This window comes from Rutidosis leptorrhynchoides, chromosome 1 (assembly GCF_046630445.1).
Source record: "Rutidosis leptorrhynchoides isolate AG116_Rl617_1_P2 chromosome 1, CSIRO_AGI_Rlap_v1, whole genome shotgun sequence".
NCBI lineage: Eukaryota > Viridiplantae > Streptophyta > Magnoliopsida > Asterales > Asteraceae > Rutidosis > Rutidosis leptorrhynchoides.
In genome coordinates this window covers 449,837,410-449,858,169 of record NC_092333.1, presented here as the reverse complement: position 1 = coordinate 449,858,169, position 20,760 = coordinate 449,837,410, and positions in this window count along the sequence as shown.

The following is a 20,760-nucleotide window of genomic DNA, read 5'->3' as shown; positions in this document are numbered from 1 at the left end:
ATCATAGTCTTTCACCACATCCATCCATCTACGTTGACGATAATTCAAATCTCTTTGAGTGAAAAGATGTTTCAAATTCTTATGATCCGAATATATCGTACACTTGACACCATACAAGTAATGGCGCCAAATTTTCAACGCATGCACGACCACCGCCATCTCGAGATCATGAGTCGGGTATCTCGTTTCGTGTTCCTTTAATTGACGAGAGGCATAAGCGATGACTTTACACCTTTGCATAAGAAAACACCCGGGCCCATTTAAGGAAGCATCACAATAAAACACCATATCTTCAACACCTTCCGGCAACACTAACACCGGAGCTTGACACAACTTCTCTTTCAACAATTGAAAAGCAATTTCTTGCTCGTTCTCCCAATTAAACTTAGCACTCTTTCTTATCAATTTCGTTAACGGAGAAGCAATCTTAGAAAAGTCTTGGATAAACCGACGATAATAACCGGCCAATCTGAGAAAACTTCGGATTTCCGTAGGAGTAGTCGATCGTCCCCAACTTTTCACCGTCTCGATCTTCCCCGGATCTACTTGGATACCGCTTTCGTTCACAATATGACCAAGGAATTGAACCTCCCTTAGCCAAAATTCACATTTAGAGAACTTTGCATACAACTTCTCTTTTCTTAGCGTCTTCAAAACTTCACGCAAGTGACGTTCATGTTCGTGCATACTTTTTGAGTAGACTAGTATGTCGTCAATGAACACAATAACCGACTTGTCCAACATAGGTTGGCACACTCGGTTCATAAGATCCATGAATGCCGCCAGTGCATTCGTAAGACCAAAAGGCATCACCACAACTCAAAATGCCCATAACGCGTTCGGAAAGCCGTTTTCTCAATGTCTTCCTCACGGACCCTCATTTGATGATAGCCGGACCGTAGGTCGATCTTAGAGAAATATGTTGCACCTAGAAGTTGATCAAACAAATCGTCAATCCTAGGTAACGGATAAGATTCTTGATCGTCACTTTATTCAACTCACGGTAATCGATGCCCATACGCATACTACCATCTTTCTTCTTCACAAATAAAACCGGAGCGCCCCATGGCGAAGCACTCGGTCGAATAAAACCTTTCTCAAGCAACTCTTGAATTTGATTCAACAACTCTTGCATTTCCGTTGGTGCTAAACGATAAGGAGTTTTAGCAATGGGGGTAGCCCCCGGAACCAACTCAATGCGAAACTCAACTTGTCTTTCCGCCGGAACACCCGGTAACTCATCCGGAAAAACATCTTCAAACTCATTAACCACCGGAATTTCACGAATAGGTGGTGGCTCATTACGAGTATCGACAACATGAGCAAGGAAAGCCACACCACCGGTAACAACGTGACGACATGCCCGTGCAAAAGTGCATATCGGCACCGGTCTCCTTCGTTTATCACCATGAATAATCATCTCTCCCCCACTTGGGGTCTTCACACGAATAAACTTATCGTGGCATGCGATATCGGCTCTATAACGATCGAGCCAATCCATACCAACGACAACATCAAAATCACCCAAGGTCATCGGGATAAGATCAATTTCAAAACTTTCGGCACCAAACACAACATTACAAATTTTACACACATCAACCACTAGCGCCGTCTTGCCATCCACTATTTCAACTTCTACCGGACGACTCAACTTTACTAGCGGTTTATTTAACTTAGGCATAAATCTTGGAGATACGAAAGACAAATTAGCACCACTATCAAAAAGTATCCGAGCCGGATTAGAATTAACCATGAAAGTACCTGAAACGACTTCATTGGATTGTTTAGCCTCTTCATTGGTCATCAAATAATTACGACCCCTAGCCGTACCCGCCGCCTTCTCGATCCGCTTAACATTATCATTATTCAAGTCGGGACACTCTGTCTTCTTGTGTCCTTCCTTACCACAATTATAGTAAGTAAATTTGTTCGGGCCATTGGTACAATCACGGGCCATGTGTCCCCTTTGTTTATAATTGAAACACGTGGGCCCGAAATTCCCGGAAGTACTCTTCTTTACACTATTCACGCTTTCGGTGCCTTTCTTTGACTTCTTGTTTGAAAAATTCGAATGACTTGAACCTTCAAACTTTCTCTTTCTCAACACAAGTGCATCAAAACCCTTCGCCATATTAAACAATTCATCGAAGCTCTTCACCACATTCACACTAATCTTTTCTTGATAACTATCATTCAAAGTTCGATAGAAATCTTCCTTCAACATCTTGTCATTCCCGACATACTCCGGGCAAAATTGAGTCTTGGACAAAAACACGGATTTGAGAGTGTTCAAGTCCATCGACCCTTGCCTCAAGGTACGTAGCTCATCCTTAAGCCTTGTAAGATCGGCCGAAGTTCGGTACTCATCGAAGAACTCCACTTTAAATTCATCCCAAGTGAAGTCCATACATTGTTCTTCACCATAAAGTTGGATCTTTGCATCCCACCACAATTTCGCATCACCCCTTAACATGCTATAACCATACCTAGTCTTTTTATCGGGAGGGCACTCACAAGTACGAAAAGCCCCCTCCATATCGGAGATGAATCGGGCACTCTTGAGTGGGTCTCGTTCACCCTCAAAGGTAGGAGATTGAGCATCCTTGAAGTTCTTAAAGAAAAAGTGTCACCTCCCCACATTTTCTTCTTGAAGAACAATCTTAATTTATTCCTTAACCATATCGACGACTTGTTCGTCAATCGTGTCTAGAAACATCTTCTTAATATCTACGAGAAACTCCGCCTTTTGGCGTTTAAAGATGTAACATCCCGCCTTTTTCCGTTTACTTTTCCGTTTAACTATTTAAATCCCGTTATATGTTTATAACATCTCCCGTTAATACGTGTTTTAAAAATATCTCGTCTAGGTAATTCACGCACCCGCAACCGAACTTGAGGGACTAGTTTCGCCAAAATGCCAAAGAGGTGACTAGCCTTTGACTAGTCAACCCCCACCCCCATCTTTTCTTTTTCATTTTCCCTTTTCTTCTTCTACTTCCATATTTTCTCTCAATTTCTCAAACAAGGAATCATCATCTAAATCCAAGCTAGCGGGTGTCTTGCAAAACAAATTACATATTTGAAATCCTTGCATCTTCCTCTTCGATTCCATACCGACTTCATCAAGTTTGGGTAACTTTCTAAAATCACTAGATTTTATGTTCTTGATATTTTTGAACTTATAAAGTTGCTAATTAGTGTCTATGGCTCAAGTCTAACATGAATATATGATTTATATGCTCGATTTCATTATTTGAAGTAACTAGCTTGAGTATGAACTTTGGTGTGTTTGATTTGGTGATTTGGTTGTTTGAATGTTGTTAAATGTTATAAATGCATGTATTAAATGTGTTCCTAGTATCACTAGCTTCAAATTGATGTGTAGGTTGCTTGAGAAAACTCCATAAACTTGATTAGTGATTTTGGTGAATTCGGGTTAGGGTTTGATAAGCTTGAAATGAATATTTGATGCATTGAATGACATGAATTGTAGTTAGTAAGTAGTTAGTTGTATTGTATGCTCGATTACCTACAAAACGGCATGTTATATGTATGCATTAAATGCCCGAATCATAAATGTGCACTTATCAAATTTGTGTATTAAATGTGTACATTAATTGATCATTTACTTTGGAAAGCGGATTGTTACAAATAACATTTTTGGTTGGTGAAATGTATTTAGTTGTGTTCTTTGTCAAATTACCTTTCTAACGATATAAGATACGAGTTCTAAGTATTAGCGGTTTGCGAGTTATGCTTGAAAGTGTTTGGAATTGAGACTTGGACATTTGAGACTGACCAGGTACCAGTTCCCGTGTATTGTCGCGGCGCAACAATTTGGGGCCGCGGCGCGGCCTAAGCCGTGTCCAGTTTCTGACCTCTTTGGTCAAAATACGAAAAATGTTTGGCACACTATGGACCTCCGATTCACATGAGACTTGTTCTAACATGCTTATATATGAATAAAAACCTCAGAAAAATAGTTCGGGACCCGACCCGAACGTGTTGACTTTCATTGACTTTGACCGACCAAAGTTTGACTTTTTGTCAAACTTAACCAAATGATTATGCAACCTTCCTAACTTGTTTCTGTACTTGTATCTTGCATGAAACTTGACAATTTGATTCACATGCTACATAATCGAGTCGTAACGAGCCATAGGACTAATTAAACATCTTTGACCTATCGTGTTTACCGTTATTGATACGACCTATTGGTTTAGGTCAAGACTAGCACTATCCTTCGCACACGTTACTTTGTGAAGTACGTTTCATACGTGCACTCAAGGTGAGATCATAGTCCCATCCTTCAAACAACTTTTATGCTTTAAACTATGGGATGAGAAACATATATGTATCATACTTTTACACTTTGAACACAAGTACGAAAACGAACATTCCACGTACGGGTTTGAACAAAAAGCCTCAATTCAATTATCATTAGTTACACTTGCAGGGTGTAAACGTGAACTTATATTATGTGATCACATGGGCTTGACGAGCCTCATTCGGACGGTTCGCTACCGTTAGCGGATGAAATATATTTTCGGGTCTAATGTATGTTCTAACACTACGCGAAGGGTGCAAAACAGTTAAGTTTGATAATTGGGTGCCCGCGAAACAAATAACAACTTTGGAATGCAAATGATTTAGATAATCATATTATATTAAATCTTGTGGTTCAAATGCAACGTTTACTAAAACACCTATGATTTCACCAACGTTTTCGTTGACAGTTTTCTATATGTTTTCTCAGGTCCTTGAAAGCTACTTGATGCATGCTTCCGCACTCTTTTTGATACTTGCTTGGATGTCGAGTATACATGCATAGATGGAGCGTCTTTTGACTACTTTAAATTGTGTCGCATAGGTTTCATTCGTACGTTAAACATTGTAATGTAACTAGTCTTTCGAACTACATTTGTAAACTTGAAACATCCTTTTTCTTATAAAATAAATGCGACATATTTTGGTCAAAAGTCATAATAAAGACTTATGACCACGCAACGGGACCGAAGTAGTCGGCGCCGTCAAACATGATTTGGTCGGGTCGCTACAGATGGTATCAGAGCGTTGGTTGTAGGGATTTAGAGTTCATTGGTGTCAACCCCGAGTCATAGGGTACATTGGTGAGTCTAGACTACAACCGGCATATAGACTTGAAGTAGGAATTACTTGACTATTTGTGCATTTATACTCGAACGCTTCTACTCATATCTACTCTTATTTCATCTAAATCTCACGTTGTTTAATTTGATTGACACGCCACCTTGACTATATGAAATAATGTCGAATGCACATATGAATCAGGGTAATATAATTTCCGGGATTATATTACGGTGACTCATATGAACGTTCCGACATTATGACATAAAGAATTTAAGGCGAGTCAAGGAAAATTTTCTCTCTATCTTTATTCCATATCACGGTTAGTATTATTTAGAATACTAACCAACGGTATTCTTTTGTTTTGAAGGAACAATGCCTCCTCGTCGTGCACCACGCCGTGAAACACCCGAACAAGCTCTACAACGCATGATAGCCACTGCTGTAGATGCGGCCATGGCCGGTCACTCATCCAACAACAATAACAATAATAATAACAACAACCAAAACAACAACAACAACAACAACAACAACAATGGAGCCGGTAACTCAAACGAGGGATGCTCCTATAAAGCCTTCATGGGGTGCAAACCTCACACTTTTGATGGAACCGGGGGACCGGTTGTGCTCACCCGATGGTTTGAGCAAACGGAAGCCGTCTTTAGCATAAGTGGTTGTCGGGACCAAGACAAGGTCAAATACTCCACTCACACTTTCGCCGGTGTCGCTCTTACATGGTGGAATACTTATGTACAATCGGTGGGTACCGATGAAGCTCACGCCCTCTCTTGGGCCGATTTAAGGGAAAAGATGGTCATCGAATATTTCCCTCGCGAAGAAACCCGAAAGCTCGAACAAGAGCTAAGAACCTTGGAGGCGGTCGGAAACGATCTCAATGCCTATAATCAACGATTCGCCGAACTATCCTTGATGTGCCCAAACCTCGTGAACCCCGAATCTCAAAGGGTCGAACTTTATATGTATGGTCTTCCAAAGAGCATCAAATAAGGGGTGATGTCATCCAAACCCGCTAACCTACAACAAGCTTTGAACATGGCCCGCCAATTGATCGAAACGGTTGACGAAATCGTAGTACCGGCGCCTAAAGCCGAGGATAAGTCGGGTAACAACAAAAGAAAATGGGAAGCCCCTCAATCAAGCAACAACTACAACAACAACTTCACCAAAAAGCCTTTCACCTCCGACGCCAAAAAAAGTTATGGCGGAAATAAATCCTTTTGCAACAAATGCCACAAACACCACTATGGTGGATGTAGCAATCTATTTTGCCACCGGTGCCAAAGGGGTGGTCATGTGGCCAACGATTGTAGAAGTGCCGCCCCCGTCGCTCAAAAGGTGCCCAATGCACCAAAATCGGGTACTTGTTATGAATGTGGCCAAACGGGTCATTTTAGAAATGCCTGTCCGAAGAAGAAAGCCAACCCCAACACACGCGGCCGAGCTTTCAACATCAACACCGAGGAAGCCCGAGATGACAATGAATTAGTCACGGGTACATTTCTCCTCAACAACACTTATGTTACTTGTTTATTCGATTCGGGTGCCGATAAGAGTTTTGTATCCAAGACTTTGACTCATTCTTTTAGCACTCCACCACTTCCACTAGATACCACTTATACCATTGAAGTGGCTAACGGGAAACTATTAAGTGCCGACACATATTACCGGGGGTGTACGTTAAACATTTTTGGTAAGGAATTTGAAATTGACTTGATACCCATGGAACTAGGAAGCTTTGATGTAATAATCGGTATGAATTGGTTAGTCAAAACGAAATCTCACATCCTTTGTGATCTTAACGCAATCCGAATTCCTATCGAGAATGGTGAACCTTTGATTGTTTATGGCGATAAGAGTTGCACCAGGCTCAACCTCGTTTCGTGCCTTAAAGTTAGAAAACTACTCCGTAAGGGTTGTTTTGCGATCCTTGCCCACGTTAAGAAAGTCGAGTCCGATGAGAAGCATATCGATGATGTGCCTATTGTTAGTGACTTTTTCGATGTATTTCCCGACGAATTACCAGGTCTTCCACCCCATCGACCGGTTGAATTCCAAATCGATCTTATTCCGGGAGCCGCACCCGTAGCACGTGCACCATATAGACTCGCTCCATCCGAAATGCAAGAATTGCAAAGTCAAATCCAAGAACTACTTGATCGTGGTTTTATCCAACCTAGCCATTCACCTTGGGGCGCTCCGATTTTGTTTGTTAAAAAGAAAGACGGATCCCTACGAATGTGCATTGATTATCGTGAACTAAACAAATTGACGGTTAAGAACCGATATCCTCTTCCTCGCATCGATGACCTCTTTGATCAATTACAAGGGTCTTGCGTATATTCAAAAATCGATCTCCGCTCGGGTTATCATCAATTAAGGGTTAAGGGGGAAGATGTCTCTAAAACCGCTTTTCGAACTCGTTATGGTAGTTATGAATTTCTTGTAATGCCATTTGGTCTCACTAACGCACCGGCGGTGTTCATGGATCTTATGAACCGCGTGTGCAAACCGTATCTTGACAAATTCGTTATCGTGTTCATCGATGATATTTTGGTCTATTCAAAAAGCGAAGAAGAACACGAGGAACACCTCCGACTTGTGCTTGAACTTTTAAGACAAGAAAGACTCTATGCCAAATTCTCCAAGTGTGAATTTTGGTTGAAGGAAGTTCAATTTCTTGGTCATGTTGTAAGTGACCAAGGTATTAAAGTCGATCCATCAAAAATCGAAGCCATTAGTAAATGGGAAACTCCTACTACTCCGACTCACATTCGTCAATTCTTGGGTCTCGCTGGGTACTATCGTAGATTCATCGAAAACTTCTCTTTGGTTGCACGTCCTCTAACCGCATTAACTCACAAGGGAAAGAAATTCATTTGGGCGACCGAGCAAGAATCCGCATTCCAAATCTTGAAGACAAAGCTTACCACCGCTCCTATCTTGTCACTTCCCGAAGGCAACGATGATTTTGTTGTGTATTGCGACGCCTCGAAACATGGTTTTGGGTGTGTGTTGATGCAACGAACGAAAGTCATTTCTTATGCTTCTCGACAACTCAAAATTCATGAACGAAACTACACGACACATGATCTCGAACTCGGAGCCGTTGTCTTTGCACTTAAAATGTGGAGACACTATCTTTATGGAACCAAGAGTACTATCTTTACCGATCACAAAAGTCTCCAACACATCTTCGATCAAAAGCAACTAAATATGAGACAACGAAGGTGGATTGAAACCTTAAACGATTACGATTGTGAACTTCGTTACCATCCCGGGAAGGTAAACGTAGTAGCCGATGCCGTAAGTCGAAAAGAAAGAGCGGTGCCTCTTCGTGTCCGAGCCTTAAACATCACCATCCACACCAACCTTAATAGCCAAATTCGGGTAGCCCAAGATGAGGCTCTCAAGGATGAAAACGTTTCACACGAGCTCTTGAACATTCTCGTCTCTCGATTCGAAACTAAGGAAACCGGACTCCGATATTTCGCCGGAAGGATTTGGGTGCCTAGTTATGGGAACCTACGAAGTCTCATTTTAGATGAAGCCCATAAGTCACGATACTCGATCCACCTCGGTGCCAATAAGATGTACCACGACCTTAAACAACAATATTGGTGGCCGAACATCAAAAGGGACGTAGCTACTTATGTTTCCAAGTGTTTGACATGTTCCAAAGTCAAAGCCGAACACCAAAGACCGTCCGGACTACTTCAACAACCCGAGATCCCGCAATGGAAGTGGGAAAGGATAACGATGGATTTTATCACCAAACTACCAAAAACGACGGGCGGTTATGATACCATTTGGGTTATTGTTGACCGTCTCACCAAATCCGCACACTTTCTTGCCATGAAGGAGACCGGAAAAATGGAGAAACTTGCGCAACTTTACATTAAAGAAATCGTAGCCCGACACGGTGTACCTCTATCGATTATCTCCGACCGAGATGGCCGTTTTGTTTCTAGATTTTGGCGTACCTTGCAAGAAGTGTTGGGAACGCGTTTAGACATGAGCACCGCATATCATCCTCAAACCGATGGACAAAGCGAACGTACAATTCAAACCTTGGAGGACATGTTACGAGCTTGCGTGGTTGATTTTGGAAAAGCTTGGGACAAGCACTTACCTCTCGCCGAGTTCTCTTACAACAATAGTTATCACGCGAGTATTAAAGCCGCACCTTTTGAAGCGCTATACGGCCGAAAATGTCGTTCACCTCTTTGTTGGGCCGAGGTAGGCGACGTGCAAATCACCGGACCCGAACTCATTCACGAAACCACCGAGAAGATCGTACAAATCCGAGATAGGCTCCGGACGGCCCGGAGTCGTCAAAAGTGCTACACCGACAAAAGACGCAACGACCTCGAATTTCAAGTCGGTGACCGAGTAATGTTAAAAGTTGCACCTTGGAAAGGTGTAATCCGTTTTGGGAAACGCGGGAAGCTAAATCCGCGGTATATTGGTCCTTTCGAAATCTTGGAGCGTATTGGAAACGTTGCTTATCGTTTAGATCTTCCGCCTCAATTGAACTCCGTTCATCCTACCTTCCATGTATCTAACTTGAAAAAGTGTCTTGCCGAACCCGATATCGTCATCCCTCTCGAGGAACTTACTATTGATGACAAGCTTCATTTTGTGGAGGAACCGGTTAAAATTGTGGACACCTCCGTCAAGACATTGAAACAAAGCCGAATCCCGATTGTTAAAGTCCGTTGGAACGCCAAAAGAGGACCCGAGTTTACTTGGGAAAGGCAAGATCAAGTGCAAAAGAAATACCCTCATTTATTCCCAATTCCGGAAACGCAGGATTTCGAGGAAGAAACAACGACTACTACGCCTACTTAAATTTCGGGACGAAATTTCTTTTAAGGAGTAGGTAATGTAACATCCCGCCTTTTTCCGTTTACTTTTCCGTTTAACTATTTAAATCCCGTTATATGTTTATAACATCTCCCGTTAATACGTGTTTTAAAAATATCTCGTCTAGGTAATTCACGCACCCGCAACCGAACTTGAGGGACTAGTTTCGCCAAAATGCCAAAGAGGTGACTAGCCTTTGACTAGTCAACCCCCACCCCCATCTTTTCTTTTTCATTTTCCCTTTTCTTCTTCTACTTCCATATTTTCTCTCAATTTCTCAAACAAGGAATCATCATCTAAATCCAAGCTAGCGGGTGTCTTGCAAAACAAATTACATATTTGAAATCCTTGCAACTTCCTCTTCGATTCCATACCGACTTCATCAAGTTTGGGTAACTTTCTAAAATCACTAGATTTTGTGTTCTTGATATTTTTGAACTTATAAAGTTGCTAATTAGTGTCTATGGCTCAAGTCTAACATGAATATATGATTTATATGCTCGATTTCATTATTTGAAGTAACTAGCTTGAGTATGAACTTTGGTGTGTTTGATTTGGTGATTTGGTTGTTTGAATGTTGTTAAATGTTATAAATGCATGTATTAAATGTGTTCCTAGTATCACTAGCTTCAAATTGATGTGTAGGTTGCTTGAGAAAACTCCATAAACTTGATTAGTGATTTTGGTGAATTCGGGTTAGGGTTTGATAAGCTTGAAATGAATATTTGATGCATTGAATGACATGAATTGTAGTTAGTAAGTAGTTAGTTGTATTGTATGCTCGATTACCTACAAAACGGCATGTTATATGTATGCATTAAATGCCCGAATCATAAATGTGCACTTATCAAATTTGTGTATTAAATGTGTGCATTAATTGATCATTTACTTTGGAAAGCGGATTGTTACAAATAACATTTTTGGTTGGTGAAATGTATTTAGTTGTGTTCTTTGTCAAATTACCTTTCTAACGATATAAGATACGAGTTCTAAGTATTAGCGGTTTGCGAGTTATGCTTGAAAGTGTTTGGAATTGAGACTTGGACATTTGAGACTGACCAGGTACCAGTTCCCGTGTATTGTCGCGGCGCAACAATTTGGGGCCGCGGCGCGGCCTAAGCCGTGTCCAGTTTCTGACCTCTTTGGTCAAAATACGAAAAATGTTTGGCACACTATGGACCTCCGATTCACATGAGACTTGTTCTAACATGCTTATATATGAATAAAAACCTCAGAAAAATAGTTCGGGACCCGACCCGAACGTGTTGACTTTCGTTGACTTTGACCGACCAAAGTTTGACTTTTTGTCAAACTTAACCAAATGATTATGCAACCTTCCTAACTTGTTTCTGTACTTGTATCTTGCATGAAACTTGACAATTTGATTCACATGCTACATAATCGAGTCGTAACGTGCCATAGGACTAATTAAACATCTTTGACCTATCGTGTTTACCGTTATTGATACGACCTATTGGTTTAGGTCAAGACTAGCACTATCCTTCGCACACGTTACTTTGTGAAGTACTTTTCATATGTGCACTCCAGGTGAGATCATAGTCCCATCCTTCAAACAACTTTTATGCTTTAAACTATGGGATGAGAAACATATACGTATCATACTTTTACACTTTGAACACAAGTACGAAAACGAACATTCCACGTACGGGTTTGAACAAAAAGCCTCAATTCAATTATCATTAGTTACACTTGCAGGGTGTAAACGTGAACTTATATTATGTGATCACATGGGCTTGACGATTCTCATTCGGACGGTTCGCTACCGTTAGCGGATGAAATATATTTTCGGGTCTAGTGTATGTTCTAACACTACGCGAAGGGTGCAAAACAGTTAAGTTTGATAATTGGGTGCCCGCGAAACAAATAACAACTTTGGAATGCAAATGATTTAGATAATCATATTATATTAAATCTTGTGGTTCAAATGCAACGTTTACTAAAACACCTATGATTTCACCAACGTTTTCGTTGACAGTTTTCTATATGTTTTCTCAGGTCCTTGAAAGCTACTTGATACATGCTTCCGCACTCTTTTTGATACTTGCTTGGATGTCGAGTATACATGCATAGATGGAGCGTCTTTTGACTACTTTAAATTGTGTCGCATAGGTTTCATTCGTACGTTAAACATTGTAATGTAACTAGTCTTTCGAACTACATTTGTAAACTTGAAACATCCTTTATCTTATAAAATAAATGCGACATATTTTGGTCAAAAGTCATAATAAAGACTTATGACCACGCAACGGGACCGAAGTAGTCGGCGCCGTCAAACATGATTTGGTCGGGTCGCTACAAAAGATGGCCTCAACCTTGGCCGTGAACTCGGGGTCCTCACTTGTACCCCCATTATCATGTTCGGTGCCATGTCCGTTTCGCATCTTCATTCTATAAAACGGAAGAGATTAAACGTCGAAACAAAAACACACCACACATAAATATACACACGCCCCACACTACCCCATCTCGCTAAACAATCGTCGTACATTGCTTGTTTGACACGATTTGCACCCGTAGTAATGGTAGCTAGTCATTACTAGGCGATCACGTCGCGTTAACTCGCTAGTATAACGTCCATCTCGCTTGATGATTGCTACACAACACAAACAAATAACGCATGATTAGTTCACATAAACCTATGCACTAACCAAGTCTCGGTCCGACCCAAAGTCCTACAAGTCCCGCACAAAATGCGCACACAAAAAGTCTAAGTCTAGGCGCCTATCTCAAGTCACCTAAATCCCTTAGACCATGCTCTGATACCACTTGTAACAACCCAAACCACACCCGACAAAACCCCGTTAATTTGCAATAAAAATTTTTTTTTGTTGTTTGCCATACTCGCGCGGCGCGCGCTGGGGACTGCGCGACGCGCAAAAGCCGGCTGTCCCCGGTTACTTTAAATGCGAAAAAGATCGGGTGGTTCCCGGCATTTTTAGCCAAAACGCTTTTAGTCACGCGTTCTTATAAGTAAAACTAGTACGTTTCAAACATAAAAATGAAGTTTCACAAGTGGGGCCCACACGACCCAAAATACCAAGTTAATACAAATTATAAGAGTTTCGACCACAAAAGTTTAAGTTCCAAACTAAACTACGAGCATGGAGTTTGGGATTAAACTACCCATCTATCGGTCAAACTCCACGCGTCCCAAAAGCATCCCTAGTCAACGACGGGATCTCTAAACCAAAGCAATGCCCTTACCTTTATCCACACCGGAACCTATAAAATGGTAAACAACGAGAGGGTAAGCAAAGCTTAGTGAATGCAATAATTATACATACATATATATAACCTATCTATCCGCATTCACAATACCAAATACCTCATACGAACTTGTAACACAATTAGTATATCAACATACTCGTAAATACTAACAAGTCGTACACCATCCCAAAACCACTTTAGCATGTACTCATCACAATATATATATATAACATGCTATACAATCACAACACAATATGGTTAACCATAACGCTATGGTGCTACCGGCACGTGGTTCACACCATACGCATTTAAGTCTCACTCGTTTATAGTTCTACCGGCACATGGTTCACACTTCGACGCTACCGGCACGTGGTTCACGCCTCATTTTATAGTGCTACCGGCACGTGGTTCACACTCGATGCTACCGGCACGTGGTTCACATCATTATCATCATAGTGCTACCTGCACGTGGTTCACACTCACAATCCACATCACACACATGTTATGGTACTACCGGCACGTGGTTCATACCATAACATTTACAAATAAATACTCCATATACATGAACGCATAATTATTCCACTCACCTTACGCCTTTGGTGATTATTAGACCAAGCTTGAACTCCAAGGTAACGTACCTATTTCACAAGCATATAATAAATTAATCAACTTGATCCAAACCCACATTACACACCATTCCTAGGTCATCTCGACCCATTTGGACACTTAACCCTAAATTCGGTCATCTTCACCAAAAACCCTAACCCTTGGCACTCAAGGCCTTCATACACATTAAATCACTAGATTTTAACACTAATCACTAACCTTAATCAACCTTGGTCTATTTTGACCCAATTAAAAGTCAATACACCCATTTGGGTCATCTACACCCAAATAACACCCATTTACACATCATTAAAGTGTTCTAACAATTTATTAGCCAATTAGGGTTCATTAACAACAATTATCACTTTTAAAACCCTAACTAACTATTATTGAGTCTACATGACCCAATTTACTCAAGAACACCCAATTTACCTACAAATGGGTCTTAGTGTTCATCTTCAACACAAACCCTAACCCATACACAAAATCAAAGTAAGAGATTAAAGTTTGGACATACCACAACTATCAAAACGTAGCAAATGACGAGATGAACAACTTTAAAGCTTGCGATAAAACCCGAGAGCAACTTCTTCTCCTTCAAAGTGAGCTTTCTCACTCTACAATCACTCTCTCTCTAAAATTGAATGGGAGGGATAAGGTTGGTGGATTTTGGAGTAAATGACACTCCAATATCAGATCCCAAGAATTAAATCCGGCCTTAATGTGTTTTTACCAAAATGCCCTCATTTATAATTAAATAAAACAAAAGGAGATGTCTGCACGTACTTGCGCAGTGCGCCCCCAGGCCGCGCGGCGCGCACCTGGGCAAATTCTGATTCATTGCTCCTTTTTAAATATAAAACGTACCCCGTCACTTTGTTAACATATATACACTATTTACAATAAATACACGGGTCTTACAACCCTACTCTAGCTAATGAACTTTTAAGTTAGTACAACTTTAATGGATTTATGATCCATTACGATGTAGGATAAAAACTCATTAAGATGAGCCAACATACTAGCATTTTTGTTAACCATTACCACATGTGTTGCATGGGATCCCAACAATAAGCACCACCTTTAGACCACCACTAAGCAAAGAAGTTGTCCCCTTGTCTCCCCCCCCCCCCAACCCCACGGCCTAAGCCACCCATCACCACTATAAATACCAAGCTCATTTCATCCATTTTACACTTGTTCTCATTCTCATTTTACACACACTTGCTCTCTAATTCTCTCTCTAGTCTTTCTCACACTAAAAATTGTAAGTTTTAAATTTTATTCTTCTTCTTCTCTTCTTCTTATACACGACATCATCATCATCTTCATAAGATCAAGCTTTTTAGCTTCTTGATCTTGTTATATCTTGAAGATTCAAACTTTGATTTGAATCCTTCAAGAACATGAAAGATTCAAGCTTTCTAGCTTTGAATCTTCATTATTTTGATGGATCTAAGCTTTATAGCTTAAGATCACTTTATTTTTGGTAAAAGATCAAAACTTGTGTTTATGATCTTCATGTAACTTGTAGATCTAGCCTTTTGCTTTAAGGATCTTCAATAAAATTAAAGATCCAAGCTTTCTAGCTTAGGGTTTCATTATTTTGTTTAGATCTTAGTTTTTTATCTTATGGTCTCATTACTTTCACTAGATCTTAGCTTTCTAGCTTATGGTCTCATTAATCTTGTAAAGATCCAAGCTTTCTAGCTTAGGGTTTCTTAATACTTGAGATCTAAGTTATTATTGTAGATTTCACTTACTTGGAACCTTTTTATGATTTTTATGGTGATAAAAATAAAGTCTTCATCATCTCATATGATGAAGATGCATAAACTTGTGTCAAAAGGACAAAGGTTGAAGCTTTATTGTGTTTATGCAATAAAGAGACAACCTTGATGTTCAAAACTTGTAGAATGTTAGCTTTTACTCTTAGTTGTGTGTTTATGGTTGAAACTTGATCAAAATGATGCTAAAACATCAAAGAGTTGTACACTTGAAGCTTACACGAATCAAGGATGAGAACCGTGATGAGCATCAAGCACCAAGAAACCCACCGGAGCACTTGTTTGCTATCTTTCGGGGTCTGAACAGACTCCTAGGACTTCTGAAAAATTTATTTTCAGATAGTTCGGTTCGAGTAGATGACTTTTCGTTTAGAACTTGCCTAAATCCGATATACGGTTTAGGATTTATAGCCTTCCGAAAATCACTACGCCTTTGTAACGACGTGCTGAAAAATTCTGACATACTCGCGCTTGAACCGTCGCCACGGTCAAACTACATCGAGATAGGATCTGAAAATTGGACAGCTGAAACAACCCAACCCGTATTTAACACAAGTAATTTTTTTTTAAAGTAATTAAAACATTTACGCCCTACTAAAGGTGTAAACCATCCCATACAAACCATTAAAACAATATCACAAGGTTAATATTTACAAACGGCACAAAGGCCCTTAAGCAAATGTATTACAAGTTCGGCCCGTTAAAATGATAGTTTTAAACCAAACAACACTTGAGCATGGTTTGGGGCTAAACTACCCAAAACACTATGTCGACTTCCAAAAAGTTTCATCAAGCATCCAACAAGGGGAACTAGTGCCCAACAACCCCTTTCCCTTTCTCCGCACCTGCATCTAAAAAGATAAACAACGAGAGGGGAAAGCTAATGCTTAGTGAGTGAAACAATTATACGATTACATATACAACCTACTTACTTGCAATCACTTACGCATTTACCGCATACATGCTAGCAATATAATTAATCATACCAACACAAGTATAATACTAAACCTTCAACCACACGAGCTAGCATAACAATAGCATATAGTTCGAACAATATAATATGCCACAATACAACACACAACCATGGTTAACCAATCGTACAAGGAATGGTACTTGAATTTCCCATCGGTGTTCATAACAACCGTTAGTGCACTTAACACGTCGTACACTAACCCCACGGGTGGCATCTAAACACGTCGATACTTCACCCCGGGTGGTGTCTTAACACATCGACACTTCACCACGAGTGGTGTCTTAACATGTCTACACTTCACTCGTTACATCTCTTGAAGTGGCATCTTAACACGTTGATGCTTCACTCTCGAGTGGTGTCTTAACACTTCAACACTTCACTCGCCATGTGAGAAGTGGTGTCTTAACACGTCGACACTTCACCAATCATGCCCCACAAATAAATACATTATATATGCACGCATATAATTATTCTGCTCACCTTATCACGTCGGTGGTGATTAATTACTCCCGTATGCTTCAAGCAAGGTACCTAATACATTAAGTACACTTTCAATACACAAATTAGTTGGACTAGACACCAACATTTAACACTTGAGCATTTAATGACCTAATTGCATTAAATAAGTCAATTACACCAAAACCGCCCATAAAAGGCCAAGACTCATCTTTAATCACTAAAAGATAGTGATTAACGTCTACTAACACCAACTAACACATACTTAGGGTATTTCATACCCATTTCGCCCAATTAGGTCAACCATTACTCATTTGACCCATTTTAACACTTAGACTTACAATTTTAGTCAAACTTAGCCCATTAACAATTCTTTCATCTTTTAACAAGTGCATTAGTGACTAACAACACCATTTAGCACTTACAACCTCAATTCATATGACCAAACCCTAAATTATAGCTATTAGGGTTTCCTTTCATCAATATAACCCAAATTCACCCATTTAACCCCCAAATGGGTCATACAAGTCTCAAGTAAATAAAACCCTAGCCATAAACCAATTAAAACTCAAAACATAGAGTTAAGACTTACCAATACAACCACAACGTAGCTAGTGACGTAGGGAACAACTTTAAAGCTTGGGTTCGGGTGAGATTTGGCCTTCTTCTTCACCAAAGTGAGCTCTCTCACTCTAAAACCTCAACTCTCTCTCTAGATTTAATTTATGTGGTTGAAGAAATAATAAATGAGGTTTGGATAAGCTTGAACCAGCTTTTAGACTCCCAAAACCGGCCATAAGAGAAAAGACCAACATACCCTCAAAAGATGCCATTTAAAATGGCTAAAATGGTCTAACAGCAACCTCTGTCGCGATCCGCGACACTTTATCGCGTTACGCGATGACTGAAACGCGACAGATATTTTTTGAACGCGACAATATGAACAGAAGCCAGGAGTTTTGTCCATCACGTTTTGACGCACTTCGTCGCGATCCGCGACATGCCAGGTCGCGATACAACACCCTCAAACGCGACAGATTTCCAGTAACAACCCAAACCCAATTTTTAAAACACTTAGACTATATACAACGATCATAGATACAATATTAAATGTACACAGGGTTAAATACGCACCTTAAGTCATATATAAGGAAAACAGGATGTTACAACTCTTCCCCACTTGAATCGGAGCGCGTCCTCGTGATCCAAGCCGTGTGACAAGCCGGAAGGTAAACCAAAACAAACTCTTTGGGCTCCCATGTAAACTCAGAACCTTTACAACGACTCCATTGAACTTTAAAAGTTCTCACCTCTTTATTCCTCAACCTTTTCCCCTTTTCATCGAGTATAGCAATCGGCTTCTCAACATACTCTAACTTGTTGTTTAGTTCAATCTCGTCTAACGGCATCCATGAAGAATCATCCGCAAGACACTTACGGAGATGGGAAACATGAAATGTATTATGGATCCCCGCAAGCTCTTCGGGTAATTCCAAACGATACGCAACTTCACCAGCACGAGCTAAAATTTTAAAAGGACCAATAAACCGAGGAGCTAACTTTGCTTGATTTCGAAACCGAATAACACCTTTTCATGGCGAAACCTTAAGCATCACCATGTCACCTTCTTGAATTTCAATCGGTCTCCTACCTTTATCGGCATAAGATTTTTGTCTAGTTTGCGCCGCCTTAAGTCGAGCCCCATCTCAATCTTACTATTCATCTCCTGAACCAAATCGGTACTCTCAATTTCTCGTTGACCCACTTCACCCCAACAAATAGGAGTTCGACACCTACATCCATAAAACATCTCATAAGGTGGCATTCCAATACTAGTGTGGTAACTATTATTGTACGAGAATTCCACCAATGGTAAGTGCTCATCCCAACTACCACCGAAATCAATAACACACGCCCTTAACATATCATCCAACGTTTGATTCGTACGCTCGGTTTGATCGTCCATTTGAGGATGATACGTCGTGCTCATTTTCAATTGAGTACCCATATCTTCATGAAACTTATTCCAAAACCGAGACGTGAAACGAGTATCTCGATCCGAAACAATAGGTATAGGAACCCCATGTCTCTATATCACCTCCTTGATAAACAACTTGGACAAAGTCTCCGACGATATCGTTTCCCGAATGGGAAGAAACAAAGCACTCTTCGTCAACCGATCAACTATTACCCAAATCGTATCAAATTGGGTTATCACCATCTTTGGTAATTTGGTGATGAAGTCCATGGTAATGTGCTCCCATTTCCATTTCGGGACTTCCAATGGTTGTAGCTTACCGTACGGCTTTTGGTGTTCGGCTTTAACTTGTAAACATGTGAGCATTGATCAACATACTTAACAACATTACGTTTCATGCCGGGCCACCAATACTCTTTCTTCAAATCATAGTACATCTTTGTTGCACCTGGATGAATGGAATACTTTGACTTATGTGCTTCATCAAGTAGCACTTGTCGGTAGCCACCCATCTTAGGCACCCACACTCTTTCTTGAAAAGATAACAAACCATGTGGGCCTAAGGTGATGGACTCTGTTTGCCCCACGATTCGTTCTTCATGTTTATTGTTAACAATAGCTTCAATTTGAATCTCGCCAAGCTTTACAAGAAAATCGTTAGTAATAATCATGCGTAACGATCCTACTCGTATCGCCGGATGTTGACTCTTTCTACTTAACGCATCCGCTACCACATTCGCCTTACCCGGATGATAAAGTATTTCACAATCATAATCCTTTACCACATCCATCCACCTACGTTGACAATAATTCAAATCTGGTTGATTAAAGAGATGTTTCAAACTCTTATGATCCGAATAAATCGTACACTTGACACCATACAAGTAGTGGCGCCAAATTTTCAATGCATGAACCACCACCGCCAATTCAAGATCATGAGTCGGGTATCTCTTTTCGTGTTCCTTTAATTGTAGAGAGGCGTAAGCGATGACTTTACCCCTTTGCATTAGAACACACCCGATCCCATTTAATGAGGCATCACAATATACCATCATATCTTCAATCCCTTCCTGTAATACCAATACCGGAGCTTGACATAATTTCTCCTTTAATAATTGGAAAGCAATCTCCTGCTCGTTTTCCCAATTAAACCTCACGTTCTTCCTCGTCAACTTCATCAAAGGAGAAGCAATTTTAGAAAAGTCTTGGATAAACCGACGATAATAACCGGCTAATCCGAGAAAACTTCGAATTTCCGTAAGCGTAGTCGGTTTTCCCCAATTCTTCACCGTCTCTATCTTCCCCGGATCTACTTGAATACCTTCCTTATTCACAATATGGCCAAGGAATTGCACTTCCCTTAGCTAAAATTCACATTTGGAGAATTTAGCATACAACTTCTCCTTCCGCAACATCTTCAACACTTCACGCAAATGGTGTTCATGTTCCTTCATACTCTTAGAATAAACAAGTATGTCGTCAATGAACACAATTACCGACTTGTCCAACATAGGTTAACACACTCGGTTCATAAGATCCATGAATGCCGCCGGTGCATTCATAAGACCAAAAGGCATAACTACAAACTCAAAATGCCGGTAACGAGTTCGGAAAGCCATTTTCTCTATGTCTTCCTCACGGACCCGCACTTGGTGATAGCCGGACCGTAAGTCAATCTTAGAAAAATACGTTTCACCTTGGAGTTGGTCAAATAAATCGTCAATCCGAGGCAATGGATAATG